The following is a 16,128-nucleotide window of genomic DNA, read 5'->3' as shown; positions in this document are numbered from 1 at the left end:
GGCGAGCCCCCTGCCGCGCGCCCCCTGCCCCCGTGCCATTGTCCACCGCCGCCGCCGCCGCCCCCTGCCGTCGTCCACCGCGGTGAGTTCTTCTTTTTTTCTTTTTAAAAAAGTTAATTACTTTAGTTAGTTTATTAGGTTAGTTTTTTTTATTATATATAGGGTAATTTAGTTAGTTTATTTGGTTAGATTATTAGGCTAATTAGGTTAGTTAGTTAGGTTAGAAGAAAAAAAGAGGAAAGCAGAAGGAAAAAAATGAAAAAAAGGAAAAGAAGAAAATAATTAGAAGAAGAACGAAAAGAAGGAGAAGAAGAAGAAGAAGAAGAAGAAGAAGTGGAGGAGGAGGAGGAGAAAAAAGAAGAAGAAGAAGAAGAAGAAGTGGAGGAGGAGGAGGAGAAAAAAGAAGAAGAAGAAGAAGAAGAAGAAGAAGAAGAAGAAGAAGAAGAGGAGGAGGAGGAGGAAGAGGAGGAGAAAGGAGAAGAAGAAGAAGAAGAAGAAGAAGAAGAAGAAGAAGAAGAAGAAGAAAAATAATAGGAGGAGAAAAAGAGGAGGGGGAGGAGGAGGATAAATAATAATAATAATAATAATAATAATAAGAAGAAGAAGACGAAGAAGAAGAAAATAAGAAGAAGAAAAGGAGGAGAGAGGAGAAGAAGAAAGAAGAGGAAAAGGGAACCCCGGCACCCCGAAACTAACCCTCGACCCCTGACGCCCGACGCCACTGACCCCCGACCCCCGACCCCCAACGCCACTAACCCTCGACCCCCGACGCCACTGACCCCCGACCCAGACCCTCGGCCCACGACTCTCGACCCCCGACGCTCGACACCACCAACCCCCGACCCCTGACGCCACTGACACCCGACGTCACTGACCCTCGACCCCCGACGCCACTGACCCCCCACAACCGACGCCACTAACCCCCCGACCCCGATGCCACCGACACCCGACACCACTGACCCTCGACGACACTGACTTCCGAGGCCACTAAACCCCGACCCTCGACATCTCTTCTGTCTTCTTTTGAACGAGAAGGTGCTTTTCGGCCTTCTAGAGGCCCACGAGGTCATAGTTTTGTAAGTTATGAGTTAGGTCACATATTTTCCGATTATGTTAAATATAAAAACATCGTATTTGTGTTGATCGTGTGAATTTCAATGTGCAGTTGTTCGACGACCTCCACGTGCATTGGACGAGCTCCGCCCTTGCGTTTGTTGGTGAGCACAAATGACTTCTCCTCCTACCCCCTTAATTTGCTCTGTCCCGGTCTTCGTGCCGATGAAACTTGCTAGCTATAGGTTTCTTCAATCATGAGTATGCGTGACCAGTATGCGTCTCCCGTTCGAAAGGGCGACATCTATAAATATGCATTTCTTTGCATATTTATAACCGCCATCCTTTCGAATTGTCCAACATTATCCATGGACAGCCCGAGTATGTGTAGATTGGGTTTGTTTTCCCGTATGCTGTGCTCCGGATCCGATGCAGAATTTCGTCAGTGCCTCCCCTGTTGTTCTCCGGGTACACATCCTCTCTGCTTATTGCCGAGACGTGTATCAGGAGAACAGCGGGGAGGTGCTGCCGAAATTCTACGTCGCATCTGGAGCAGAGCATGGGAAAACGAACCCAGTCTACACATACTCGGGTGGGATTAGGACCTATCTTTACCTATTAGCGTGTAGGTTGCATGGACGTAATAAAACTGACAAACTTGATTAGCGTATGAATATAGATGATGAATTATATATTTATTTCTTGTTCCCCCATAGGTAGCTAGGCCACATGAGTGATCGTGCTTGGATGTACACTGGTCACCCTAGTCAGAAAGACATGACCCATGAACGATTAACAAAAACAAGGGGGTTTGTGAGAGCCGCATTTGCAAATGGCCAGCAAAAAACATGGTGCCCCTGTCCCAACTGCGACAACTGGAAAAAGCAGACAGAGTTTGAAATGGGTAAACACCTGCAGAAGTGGGGTTTTATGCCTAATTATACGATGTGGACTTTTCATGGTGAGTCTGACCAACGTGCCAGAGCTGAGGTGATTCGTCGTCGCACCGACGAGCATGGTACCGGGATTGAAGACATGGTGCAAGACTTTGATGATTCTCGGGATTCGGACGATGAGATGGAGGAATCTGCAAAGGCCTTCTATGAAATGTTGGAGTCTTCAAAACGTCCTCTCCACGAGCAGACTGAGCTTTGTCAGCTGGATGCCATCACGCAAGTAATGTCTCTGAAGGCTCAATTCAACCTAGGCAGAGAATGCTACGACGCGATGATGACGATATTTCGATGCTTTCTACCCAAAGGCCATGTACTGCCTGCAAACCTGTACCAGTCAGAGAAAATCCTCCGTGTACTTAAGATGCCATATGAGAAGATACATGCCTGTGAGAATGGATGTGCCTTATTTAGGCTTGAGTATGCGGCCTTGAACTATTGCCTCATTTGCAATTCTTCCAGGTATATTGTGGTAGACAACGGCATGGGTGAGAAGAATCACACCAAAATCACCATTCATGTTCTTCGGTATCTGCCAATCGTACCAAGACTTCAACATCTTTTCATGGTTGGAGAGACGGCCAAACAGATGACATGGCACAAATTGGGGGAAAACAACCGAACTAGATGCGGATGGGAACAAGATGCTGGTACACACTTCAGATGGTTTTGCGTGGAGGCACTTCGATGCATTACATAAGGATAAATCGGAAGATCCAAGGCAACCTAGAGTTGCCATCAGCATGGATCACTTTGAGATCTAAAGGCGGAAAGTGCAACGAAGTAAAAGTGAAAGGCTGAAAATATGGTGTGAAGTAGACCCGGGGGCCATAGTGTTCAGTAGAGGCTTCTCTCAAAATAGCAAATATTACGGTAGGTGAACAAATTACTGTCGAGCAATTGATAGAACCGCGCAAAGTCATGACGATATCTAAGGCAATGATCATACATATAGGCATCACGTTCGAGACAAGTAGACCGATACTTTCTACATCTACTACTATTACTCCACACATCGACCGCTATCCAGCATGCATCTAGTGTATTGAGTTCATGACGAACAGAGTAACGCCTTAAGCAAGATGACATGATGTAGAGGGATAAAGTCAAACCAATGATGTAAACCCCATCTTTTTACCCTTGATGGCAACAACATGATGCGTGCCTCGCTACCCCTTCTGTCACCGGGTGAGGTCACCGCACGGTATGAACCCAAAACCAAGCACTTCTCCCACTACTGGAATCCAGTTCTTTGCCATCTGCTGGCTGACGACAAAGAACCTCTTTGCCATAGGTTGACACAAGGCAGACGGCAAAGGACTGACACATGGCAAAAATACCATTTGCCATGTGTCGGCCCTTTGCCGTCTGCCAGCGGACGGCAAAGAGACCCAGGGCAGACGGGAAAGAGGACCGGGTGGGTCCCATGCCTGCCATGTCCGAAATCCGGGGGCCATTGCCGTTCGCGGGACTTTGCCGTCCGCCATGGGGCCATTTGCCGTCGGGTGGCGGACGACAAAGGGGCCGCCCTATAATGGCCGTTAACCCCCTCCTCCTCACTGTCTCTCTCTTCCCCCGGCCACTGTCTCGCTCACTGTCTCTCTCCACGGCAACCCCCTCCCTGCGAGAGCCCCTCCCCGCGGCGAGCCCCCCTGTGGCGAACCCCCCCTGGCGAGCCCGTCCCCGCAGCAAGCCCCCCCTGCGGCGAGCCCCTCCCCGCGAGAGCCCCTCCCCGTGGCAACCCGCCCCCGCGCGAGTCCCCTACCACGCGCCCCCTGCCGTCGTCCACCGCCGCCGCCGCCGCCCCCTGCCGTCGTCCACCGCGGTGAGTTCTTCTTTTTTTCTTTTTAAAAAAGTTAATTACTTTAGTTAGTTTATTAGGTTAGTTTTTTATTATATATAGGGTAATTTAATTAGTTTATTTGGTTTGATTATTAGGCTAATTAGGTTAGTTAGTTAGTTAGGTTAGAAGAAATAAAGAGGAAAAGCAGAAGGAAAAAAATGAAAAAGAAAAAAGGAAAAGAAGAAAATAATTAGAAGAAGAACGAAAAGAAGAAGGAGAAGAAGAAGAAGAAGAAGAAGAAGAAGAAGAAGAAGAAGAAGAAGAAGATGATGATGAGGAGGAGGAGGAGGAGAAAAAAGAAGAAGAAGAAGAAGAAGAAGAAGAGGAGGAGGAGGAGGAAGAGGAGGAGAAAGAAGAAGAAGAAGAAGAAGAAGAACAAGAAGAAGAAGAAGAAGAAGAAGAAAAAGAATAGCAGGAGAAAAAGAGGAGGGGGAGGAGGAGGAGAAAAAAGAACAAGAAGAAGAAGAAGAAGAAGAAGAAGAAAAGAAGAAGAAGAGAAAAAGAGGAGAGAGGAGAAGAAGAAAGAAGAGGAAAAGGCAACCCCGGCACCCCGAAAATGACCCTCGACCCCCGACCCCTGACGCCCGACGCCACTGACCCCCGACCCCCGACCCCTGACGCCACTGACCCCCGACGCCACTAACCCTCGACCCCCGACGCCACTGACCCCCTACCCAGACCCTCGGCCCACGACTCTCGACCCCTGACGCTCGACACCACCAACCCCCGACCCCCGACGCCACTGCCACCCGACGTCACTGACCCTCGACCCCCGACGCCACTGACCCCCCACAACCGACGCCACTAACCCCCGACCCCCGATGCCACCGACACCCGACACCACTGATAATAAATTAGTTATTATTATATTTCTTTGTTCATGATAATCGTTTATTATCCATGCTATAATTGTATTGATTCGAAACACAATACTTGCGTGGATACATAGATAAAACACTGTCCCTAGTAAGCTTCTAGTTGACTAGCTCGTTGATCAAAGATGGCCAAGGTTTCCTGGCCATAGGCAAGTGTTGTTACTTGATAACGGGATCACATCATTAGGAGAATCATGTGATGGACTAGACCCAAACTAATAGACGTAGCATGTTGATCGTGTCATTTTGTTGCTACTGTGTTCTGCGTGTCAAGTATTTGTTCCTATGACCATGAGATCATATAACTCACTGACACCGGAGGAATGCTTTGTGTGTATCAAACGTCGCAACGTAACTGGGTGACTATAAAGTTGCTCTACAGGTATCTCCGAAGGTGTTAGTTGAGTTAGTATGGATCGAGACTGGGATTTGTCACTCCGTGTGACGGAGAGGTATCTCGGGGTCCACTCGGTAATACAACATCACACACAAGCCTTGCAAGCAATGTGACTTAGTGTAAGTTGCGGGATCTTGTATTATGGAACGAGTAAAGAGACTTGCCGGTAAACGAGATTGAAATAGGTATGCGGATACTGACGATCGAATCTCGGGCAAGTAACATACCGAAGGACAAAGGGAATGACATACGGGATTATATGAATCCTTGGCACTTAGGTTCAAACGATAAGATATTCGTAGAATATGTAGGATCCAATATGGGCATCCAGGTCCCGCTATTGGATATTGACCGAGGAGTCTCTCGGGTCATGTCTACATAGTTCTCGAACCCGCAGGGTCTGCACACTTAAGGTTCGACATTGTTTTATGCGTATTTGAGTTATATGGTTGGTTACCGAATGTTGTTCGGAGTCCCGGATGAGATCACAGATGTCATGAGGGTTTCCGGAATGGTCCGGAAACGAAGGTTGATATATAGGATGACCTCATTTGATTACCGGAAGGTTTTCGGAGTTACCGGGAATGTACCGGGAATGACGAATGGGTTCCGGGAGTTCACCGGGGGGGGGGGGGCAACCCACCCCGGGGAAGCCCATAGGCCTTGGGGGTGGCGCACCAGCCCTTAGTGGGCTGGTGGGACAGCCCAAGAAGGCCCTATACGCCATAGGAAGAAAATCAAAGAGAAAAGAAAAAAAAGGAGGAGGTGGGAAAGGGAAGAAGGACAGCACCTTCCAAAGCAAGTAGGACTCGGTTTGGGAGGGGGAGACCTTCCCCCTTGGCTCGGCCGACCCCCTTGGGGCTCCTTGAGCCCCAAGGCAAGGCTCCCCCTCTTCCCCCTATATATACGGAGGTTTTAGAGCTGATTTGAGACGACTTTTCCACGGCAGCCCGACCACATACCTCCACGGTTTTTCCTCTAGATCGCGTTTCTGCGGAGCTCGGGCGGAGCCCTGCTGAGATAAGTTCACCACCAACCTCCGGAGCGCCGTCACGCTGCCGGAGAAATCTTCTACCTCTCCGTCTCTCTTTCTGGATCAAGAAGGCCGAGATCATCGTCGAGCTGTACGTGTGCTGAACGCGGAGGTGCCGTCCGTTCGGCACTAGATCGTGGGACTGATCGCGGGACGGTTCGCGGGGCGAATCGAGGGACGTGAGGACGTTACACTACATCAACCACGTTCACTAACGCTTCTCCTGTACGGTCTACAAGGGTACGTAGATCACACATCCCCTCTCGTCGATGGCATCACCATGATAGGTCTTCGTGCGCGTAGGATTTTTTTTGTTTCCCATGCGACGTTCCCCAACAGTGGCATCATGAGCTAGGTTCATGCGTAGATGTCTTCTCGAGTAGAACACAAAAGTTTTTGTGGGCGGTGATGTTCGTTTTTCTGCCCTCCTTAGTCTTTTCTTGATTCCGCGGTATTGTTGGATCGAAGCGGCTCGGACCGATATTACTTGTACGCTTACGAGAGACTGGTTTCATCGCTACGAGTAACTCCGTTGCTCAAAGATGACTGGCGGGTGACAGTTTCTCCAACTTTAGTTGAATCGGAATTGACCGAGGAGGTCCTTGGATGAGGTTAAATAGCAATTCATATATCTCCGTTGTGGTGTTTACGTAAGTAAGATGCGATCCTACTAGATACCGATGGTCACCACGTAAAACATGCAACAACAAAATTAGAGGACGTCTAACTTGTTTTTGCAGGGTATGCTTGTGATGTGATATGGCCAACGATGTGATGTGATATATTGGATGTATGAGATGATCATGTTGTAATAGTTAATAGCGACTTGCACGTCGATGGTACGGCACCCGGCAGGAGCCATAGGGTTGTCTTTAAACTAACGTTTGTGCTTGCAGATGCGTTTACTATATTGCTAGGACGTAGCTTTAGTAGTAATAGCATGAGTAGCACGACAACCCCGATGGCGACATGTTGATGGAGATCATGGTGTGACGCCGGTGACAAGAAGATCGTGCCGGTGCTTTGGTGATGGAGATCAAGAAGCACATGATGATGGCCATATCATGTCACTTATGAATTGCATGTGATGTTAATCCTTTTTGCACCTTATCTTGCTTAGAACGACGGTAGCATTATGAGGTGATCTCTCACTAAAATTTCAAGATGAAATTGTGTTCTCCCCGACTGTGCACCGTTGCGACAGTTCTTCGTTTCAAGACACCACGTGATGATCGGGTGTGATAGACTCAACGTTCACATACAACGGGTGCAAAATAGTTGCACACGCAGAACACTCGGGTTAAGCTCGACGAGCCTAGCATGTGCAGACATGGCCTCGGAACACATGAGACCAAAAGGTCGAGCATGAATCATATAGTTGATATGATTAGTATAGAGATGCTTACCACTGAAACTATTCTCGACTCACGTGATGATCGGACTTGAGATAGTGGATTTGGATCATGTACCACTCAAATGACTAGAGAGATGTACTTTTTGAGTGTGAGTTCTTAAGTAATATGATTAATTGAACTAATTGTCATGAACATAGTCTAATGGTCTTTGCGAATTACGATGTAGCTTGCGCTATAGCTCTACTGTTTTTATATGTTCCTAGAGGAAATTTAGTTGAAAGTTGATAGTAGCAAACTTTGAAGAGGATTGTCCTCATTGCTGCGCAGAAGGCTTATGTCTTTAATGCACCACTCGGTGTGCTGCACCTCAAGCATCGTCTGTAGATGCTATGAACATCCGACATACACGTTTCTGATGACTACACGATAGTTCAGTGCAAAATACTTAATGGCTTAGAAGCAAGGCGCCGAAGACGTTTTGAAACGTCATAGAACATAAGTGATGTTCTAAAGAGATGAAATTGTGATTTCATGCTTGTGCCCTTGTTAAGAGGTACGAGACCTCCGACAAGATTCTTTGTCCATGAAGTAAAGGAGAAAAACTCAATAGTTGAAGCATGTGCTCAGATTGTGTGAGTACGACAATCGCTTGAATCAAGTGGGAGTTAATCTTCCAGATGAGATAGTGATGGTTCTCCAAAGTCACTGCCACCAAGCTGTGAGAGCTTCGTGATGAACTATAACATATCAAGAATAGATACAATGATCCTTGAGCGATTCGCGATGTTTGACACTACGAAAGTAGAAATCAAGAAGGAGCATCAATAGTTGATGGTTAGTAAAACCACTAAGTTTCAAGAAAGGCAAGGGCTAGAAGGGATACTTCGTGAAACGGCAAAACAGTTGCTGCACTAATGAAGAGACCCAAGATTAAACCCAAACCCGAGGCTAAGTGCTTTTGTAATGAGGGGAACAGTCACTGAGGCGGAGCAACTCTAGATACTTGGTAGATAAGAAGGCTGGCAAAAGTCGAAAGAAGTATATTTGATATACATGATGTTGATGTGTACTTTACTAGTACTCCTAGTAGCACGAGGGTATTGGATACCGGTTCGGTTGCTAAGTGATTAGTAACACGAAATGAAAGCTACGGCATAAACGGAGACTAGCTAAAGGCGAGGTGACGATACGTGTTGGAAGTGTTTCCAAGGTTGATATGATCAAAAGTCGCACGCTCCCTCTACCATCGGGATTGGTGTTAAACCTAAATAATTGTTATTTGGTGCTTGCGTTAAGCATGAACATGATTGGATCGTGTTTATTGAAGTACGGTTATTCATTTAAAGAGAATAATGGTTACTCTATTTTCTTGAATAATCACCTTCAATGGTTTATTGAATCTCGATCGTAGTGTTACACATGTTCATGATATTGGTGCCAAAAGATACGAGGTAATGATGATAGTACCACTTACTGGTGGCACTGCCGCTTGAGTCATGTTGGTATAAATTGCATGAAGAGGCTCCATGCTGATGGATCTTTATACTCACTTGATTTTGAATCACTGGTGACATGCAAATCATACCACATGAGCAAGGCCTTGTTTTCATTGAGATGAAATAAGATAGTAACTTGTTGGAAGTGATACATTTTGATGTATGCAGTCCAATGGGTGCTGAGGCACGCAGTGGATACCATTATGTTCTTACTTCAATGACGATTTGAGTAGATACTAGAGTATTTCTTAATGAATCACAAGTCTGAAATATTGAAAAGTTCAATTCTGTTTCGGAGTGAAGTTCGTCGTAACAAGAGGATAAACTATCTATGATATGATCATAGAAATGAATGTCTGAGTTAGGAGTTTTGGTACGCAGTTAAGACAATGTGGAAATTGTTTCGCAGTTCATGCCACCTAGAACATGATAGTGTGATGATGGGTCTGAACGTCATAGCCACACACTATTTGGTATGGTGCATGCTATGATGTCTCTTATCGAATTACCACTATCGTTTATGGGTTAAGCATTAGAGACAACCGCATTCACTTTAAATAGGGCACCACGTATTTCCGTTGAGATGACACAATATAGACTGAGGTTTAGAGAAATCTAAACTGTCGTTTCTTGAAAGTTTGGGGTTTCGACACTTATGTGAAAAAGTTTTAGTCTGATAAGCTCAAACCCAAAGTGGATAAATACATCTTCATAGGATATCCAAAACAGTTGGGTACATCTCCTATCTCAAATCCGAAAGCAAAGTGTTTGTTTCTAGAAATGAATCCTTTCTCGAGGAAAGGTTTCTCTCGAAAGAATGAGTGGGAGGGTGGTAGAACTTGATGAGGTTATTGAACCATCACTTCGACCAGTGTGTAGCAGGGCGCAGGAAGTTGTTCCTGTGGCGCCTACACCAATTGAAGTGAAAGCTGATGATGGTGATCATCGAGCATAGGATCAAGTTACTACAAGCCTTGTAGGTTGACAAGGTCGCGTACTACTACAGAGAGGTACGGTAACCGTGTCTTAGAGGTCATGTTGTTGAGCAACAGTGAACCTACGAGTTATGGAGAAGCAATGGTGGGCCCGGATTCCGACAAATGGCTTGAGGCCATGAAATCCGAGAGAGGATCCATATATAAAACAAAGTGTAGACTTTGGAGGAACTACTTGATGGTAGTAAGACTATTGAGTAAAGATGGATCTTTGTAAGGAAGACAGACGACGATGGTGATGAGTCACTATTAAGAAAAGCTCGACTTGTCGCAAAGATGTTTCCGACAAGATCAAACAGTTGACTATGATGAGACTTTCTCACTCGTAGCGATGCTAAAAGTTTGTTAGAATTATGTTAGTAGTTGCTGCATTATTTATGAAATATTGGATGTAGGATGTCAAAACATTGTTTCCTCGACGGTTTCCTTGAGCAAACATTGTATGAGATACAACCATGAGGTTTTGTCGATCCTAAAGATACTAGCAAGTATGCAAGCTCCAGCGATCCTTAAATGGACTGGTGCAAGCATCTCGGAGTTGGAATATACACTTTGATGAGATGATCAAGGATTTTGGGTTTGTACAAGGTTTATGAGAAACTTGTATTTCCAAAGAAGTGAGTGGGAGCACTATAGAATTTCTGATAAGTATATGTGGTTGACATATTGTGGATCAGAAGTAATGTAGAATTTCTGTAAAGCATACAAGGTTGTTTGAAAGGAGTTTTCAAAGGAATACCTGGATTGAGCTACTTGAACGTTGAGCATCAAAGATCTATGGAGATAGATCGAAAGCGCTTAATGGAAGTTTCAACAAGATGCATGCCTTGACAAGTTTTGAAGGAGTTCAAAATAGATCAGCAAAGAAGGAGTTCTTGGTTGCGTTGTAAGGTGTGAATTTGAGTAAGACTCAAAACCCGACCACGGCAGAATAAAGAGAATAGTCGAAGGTCGTCTTCTATGCCTTAGCCGTAGACCCTAAAGTATGCCATGCTCAGTACCGCACCTGATGTGTGCCTTGCAGCAAGTCTGTTGAGAGATACAGAGAGTGATCCATGATTGAATCACTAGCAGCGGTCAAAATTTATCCTTAGTAACTGATGGACTAAGGAATTTTTTCTCGATTATGGAGGTGGTTAAAGAGTTCGTCGTAAAGGGTTACGTCGATGTAAGCTTTGACACTAATCCGAATAACTATGAGTAGTGAAACGGATTCGTATAGTAGAGTAGATATTTGGAGTATTTCCGAATAGCACATAGTAGCAGCATCTATAAGATGACATAAAGATTTGTAAAGAACACATGGATCTGAAAATTTCAGAACCGTTGACTAAAACCTCTCTCATGAGCAAGACGTGATCAGACCCCATAACTATATGGGTGTTGGATTCCTTGGAATCACATGGTGATGTGAACTAGATTATTGACTCTAGTGCAAGTGGGAGACTGTTGGAAATATGCCCTAGAGGCAATAATAAATTAGTTATTATTATATTTCTTTGTTCATGATAATCGTTTATTATCCATGCTATAATTGTATTGATTGGAAACACAATACTTGTGTGGATACATAGACAAAACACTGTCCCTAGTAAGCCTCTAGTTTACTAGCTCGTTGATCAAAGATGGCCAAGGTTTCCTGGCCATAGGCAAGTGTTGTTACTTGATAACGGGATCACATCATTAGGAGAATCATGTGATGGACTAGACCCAAACTAATAGACGTAGCATGTTGATCGTGTCATTTTGTTGCTACTGTTTTCTGTGTGTCAAGATTTGTTCCTATGACCATGAGATCATATAACTCACTGACACCGGAGGAATGCTTTGTGTGTATCAAACGTCGCAATGTAACTGGGTGACTATAAAGATGCTCTACAGGTATCTCCGAAGGTGTTAGTTGAGTTAGTATGGATCGAGACTAGGATTTTTCACTCCGTGTGACGGAGAGGTATCTCGGGGCCCACTCGGTAATACAACATCACACACAAGCCTTGCAAGCAATGTGACTTAGTGTAAGTTGCGGGATCTTGTATTACGGAACGAGTAAAGAGACTTGCGGTAAACGAGATTGAAATAGGTATGCGGATACTGACGATAGAATCTCGGGCAAGTAACATACCGAAGGACAAAGGGAATGACATACGGGATTATATGAATCCTTGGCACTGAGGTTCAAACGATAAGATCTTCGTAGAATATGTAGGATCCAATATGGGCATCCAGGTCCCGCTATTGGATATTGACCGAGGAGTCTCTCGGGTCATGTCTACATAGTTCTCGAACCCGCAGGGTCTGCAAACTTAAGGTCCGACGTTGTTTTATGCGTATTTGAGTTATATGGTTGGTTACCGAATGTTGTTCGGAGTCCCGGATGAGATCATGGACGTCACGAGGGTTTCTGGAATGGTCCGGAAACCAAGATTGATATATAGGATGACCTCATTTGATTACCGGAAGGTTTTCAGAGTTACCGGGAATGTACCGGGAATACGAATGGGTTCCGGGAGTTCATCGGGGGGGGGGGGGGGGCAATCCACCCCGGGGAATTCCATAGGCCTTGGGGGTGGCGCACCAGCCCTTAGTGGGCTGGTGGGACAGCCCAAGAAGGCCCTATGCACCATAGGAAGAAAATCAAAGAGAAAAGAAAAAAAAGGAGGAGGTGGGAAAGGGAAGAAGGACTCCACCTTCCAAACCAAGTAGGACTCGATTTGGGAGGGGGAGACCTTCCCCCTTGGCTCGGCCGACCTCCTTGGGGCTCCTTGAGCCCCAAGGCAAGGCTCCCGCTCTTCCCCCTATATATACGGAGGTTTTAGGGCTGATTTGACACGACTTTTCCACGACAGCCCGACCACATACCTCCACGGTTTTTCCTCTAGATCGCGTTTCTGCGGAGCTCGAGCCGAGCCCTGCTGAGATAAGATCACCACCAACCTCCGGAGCGTCGTCACGCTGCCGGAGAACTCTTCTACCTCCCCGTCTCTCTTGCTGGATCAAGAAGGCCGAGATCATCGTCGAGCTGTACGTGTGCTGAACGCGGAGGTGCCGTCCGTTCGGCACTAGATCTAGGGACTGATCGCGGGACGGTTTGCGGGGCGGATCGAGGGACGTGAGGACGTTCCACGATATCAACCGCGTTCACTAACGCTTCTCCTGTACGGTCTACAAGGGTACGTAGATCACACATCCCCTCTCGTAGATGGACATCACCATGATAGGTCTTCGTGCGCGTAGGAATTTTTTTGTTTCCCATGCGACGTTCCCCAACAACCGACACCCGACACCACTGACCCTCGACGACACTGACTTCCGACGCCACTAAGCCCCGACCCCCGACACCTCTTCTGCCTTCTTTTGAACGAGAAGGTGCTTTTCAGCCTTCCAGAGGCCCACGAGGTCATAGTTTTGTAAATTGTGAGTTAGGTCACATATTTTCCGATTATGTTAATTATAAAACAATCGTATTTGTGTTGATCGTGTGAATTTCAATGTGCAGTTGTTCGACGACCTCCACGTGCGTTGGACGAGCTCCGCCCTTGCGTTTGTTGGTGAACACAAATGACTTCTCCTCCTACCCCCTTAATTTGCTCTGTCCCGGTCTTCGTGCCGATGAAACTTGCTAGCTATAGGTTTCTTCAATTTTGAGTATGCATGACCAGTATGCGTCTCCCGTTCAAAAGGGCGACATCTATAAATATGCATTTCTTTGCATATTTATAACCGCCATCCTGTCGAATTGTCCAACATTATCCATGGACAACCCGAGTATGTGTAGATTGGGTTTGTTTTCCCGTATGCTGTGCTCCGGATCCGATGCGGAATTTCGTTAGTGCCTCCCTTGTTGTTCTCCGTGTACACATCCTCTCTGCTTATTGTTGAGACGTGTATCAGGAGAACAGCGGGGAGGTGCTACCGAAATTCTGCGTCGCATCTCGAGCAGAGCATGGGAAAACGAACCCAGTCTACACATACTCGGGTGGGATTAGGACCTATCTTTACCTATTAGCGTGTAGGTTGCATGGACGTAATAAAACTGACAAACTTGATTAGCGTATGAATATAGATGATGAATTATATATTTATTTCTTGTGCCCCATAGGTAGCTAGGCAACATGAGTGATCGTGCTTGGACGTACACTGATCACCCTAGTCAGAAAGACATGACCCATGAATTGTTAACAAAAACCAAGGGGTTTGTGAGAGCCGCATTTGCAAATGGACAGCAAAAAACATGGTGCCCCTGTCCCAACTGCGACAACTGGAAAAAGCAGACAATGTTTCAAATGGGTAAACACCTGCAGAAGTGGGGTTTTACGCCTAATTATACGGTGTGGACATTTCATGCTGAGTCTGACCAACGTGCCAGAGCTGAGGTGATTCGTCGTCACACCGACGAGCATGGTACCGGGATTGAAGACATGGTGCAAGACTTTGATGATGCTTGGGATTCAGACGATGAGATGGAGGAATCTGCAAAGGCCTTCTATTTAATATTGTTGTCCTCTCCACGAGCAGACTCAACTTTGTCAGCTGGATGACATCGCGCAAGTAATGGCTCTGAAGGCTCAATTCAACCTAGGCAGAGAATGCTACGACGCGATGATGACGATATTTGGACGCTTTCTACCCAAAGGCCATGTACTGCCTGCAAACCTGTACCAGTCAGAGAAAATCCTCCGTGTACTTAAGATGCCCTATGAGAATATACATGCCTGTGAGAATGGATGTGCCTTATTTAGGCTTGAGTATTCAGCCTTGAACTATTGCCCCATTTGCAATTCTTCCAGGTATATTGTGGTAGACAACGACATGTGTGAGAAGAATCAGACCAAAATCCCCATTAGTGTTCTTCGGTATCTGCCAATCGTACCAAGACTTCAACGTCTTTTCATGGTCGAAGAGACGTCCAGACAGATGACATGGCACAAATTGGGCAAAAGAACCGAACTAGATGCGGATGGGAACAAGATGCTGGTACACACTTCAGATGTTTTTGTGTGGAGTCACTTCGATGCATTACATAAGGATAAATCGGAAGATCCAAGGCCATGGCAGATGGCAAAGGGGGGAACCACGGACGGAAAATGCTTTGCCGTCGGTTAGCAGACGGCAAACTAGACGGTAAAAAAAAATCCAGCGAAGAGGTTCTTTGCCGTCTGCTTTTTTAAAGCGGACGACAAAGAATCTTTGCCATGAGGGGGCAGACGACAAACTAAATGGGACGGCACATACTGCAATGGCCCCGTTAAGTTTTAATGACAGGCCTCCTCTCTTTGCCGTCTGCCATTCCCCCCTTTTCCATGTGGGGGCAGACGGCAAAGAGGGGTGAGAGAGGGGGATGATTCCCCCCATTGCCGTCTGCCCACCCCCCTTTGGCATGTGAGGGCAGACGACAAAGAGGGGAGAGAATGGGGGCAGATTCCCCTCTTTGCCGTCTGCCTACCCCCCCTTTGCCAGGTGGGGGTAGACGGCAAAGAGGGGAGAGAGAGGGGGCAGATTCCCCCCTTTGCCGTCTGCCATCCCCCCTTTGCCATGTGGGGGCAGACGGCAAAGGGGGGAACCAGCCCCTTTTTAATTTATTTTTTATTATATCCAAGATTTTTAACAATAATCAGGATATATATATATTTGACATAAATAAATTTCTATCCGTACTCATAACCATATTAAAATAACTCTCATCCATAGTGCATACATATTATGCAAGTTGCATGCGTACGAAACCATATATTACACCAGTTTCATCCACATGCATACAAAGTTTCATACATATCCATATACTACAATAGTTTCAATACAAGCGATGGTACAAGAAATCATCTTCAAGCATTCCATCAATATAATCCAAGCTTCCCGAGAAGTGAAGGTAATCTGCAAAATGACAAATAAGAAAGTTAGAAGAATAATACTAGATGAAGAAGTGTATATATAGGTTATTTCGGAGAGAAATTAGCTAATTATAGACCATTTAGGGGCTAACTAAGCTAATTATGTCATCTAGGTGGAACCCTAGCTAACTATAGGTTGTTTCAGAGCTAACTTGGGTAAAATAGGTCATTCCGGAGCAAACTATGCTTATTAAGCCATTTTGGATCTAGCTAGGCTAATTATAGGCCATTTAATACCTA

The sequence above is a fragment of the Hordeum vulgare genome, chromosome 4H, assembly GCF_904849725.1.
Source record: "Hordeum vulgare subsp. vulgare chromosome 4H, MorexV3_pseudomolecules_assembly, whole genome shotgun sequence".
NCBI lineage: Eukaryota > Viridiplantae > Streptophyta > Magnoliopsida > Poales > Poaceae > Hordeum > Hordeum vulgare.
This window is presented reverse-complemented; position numbering follows the sequence as displayed.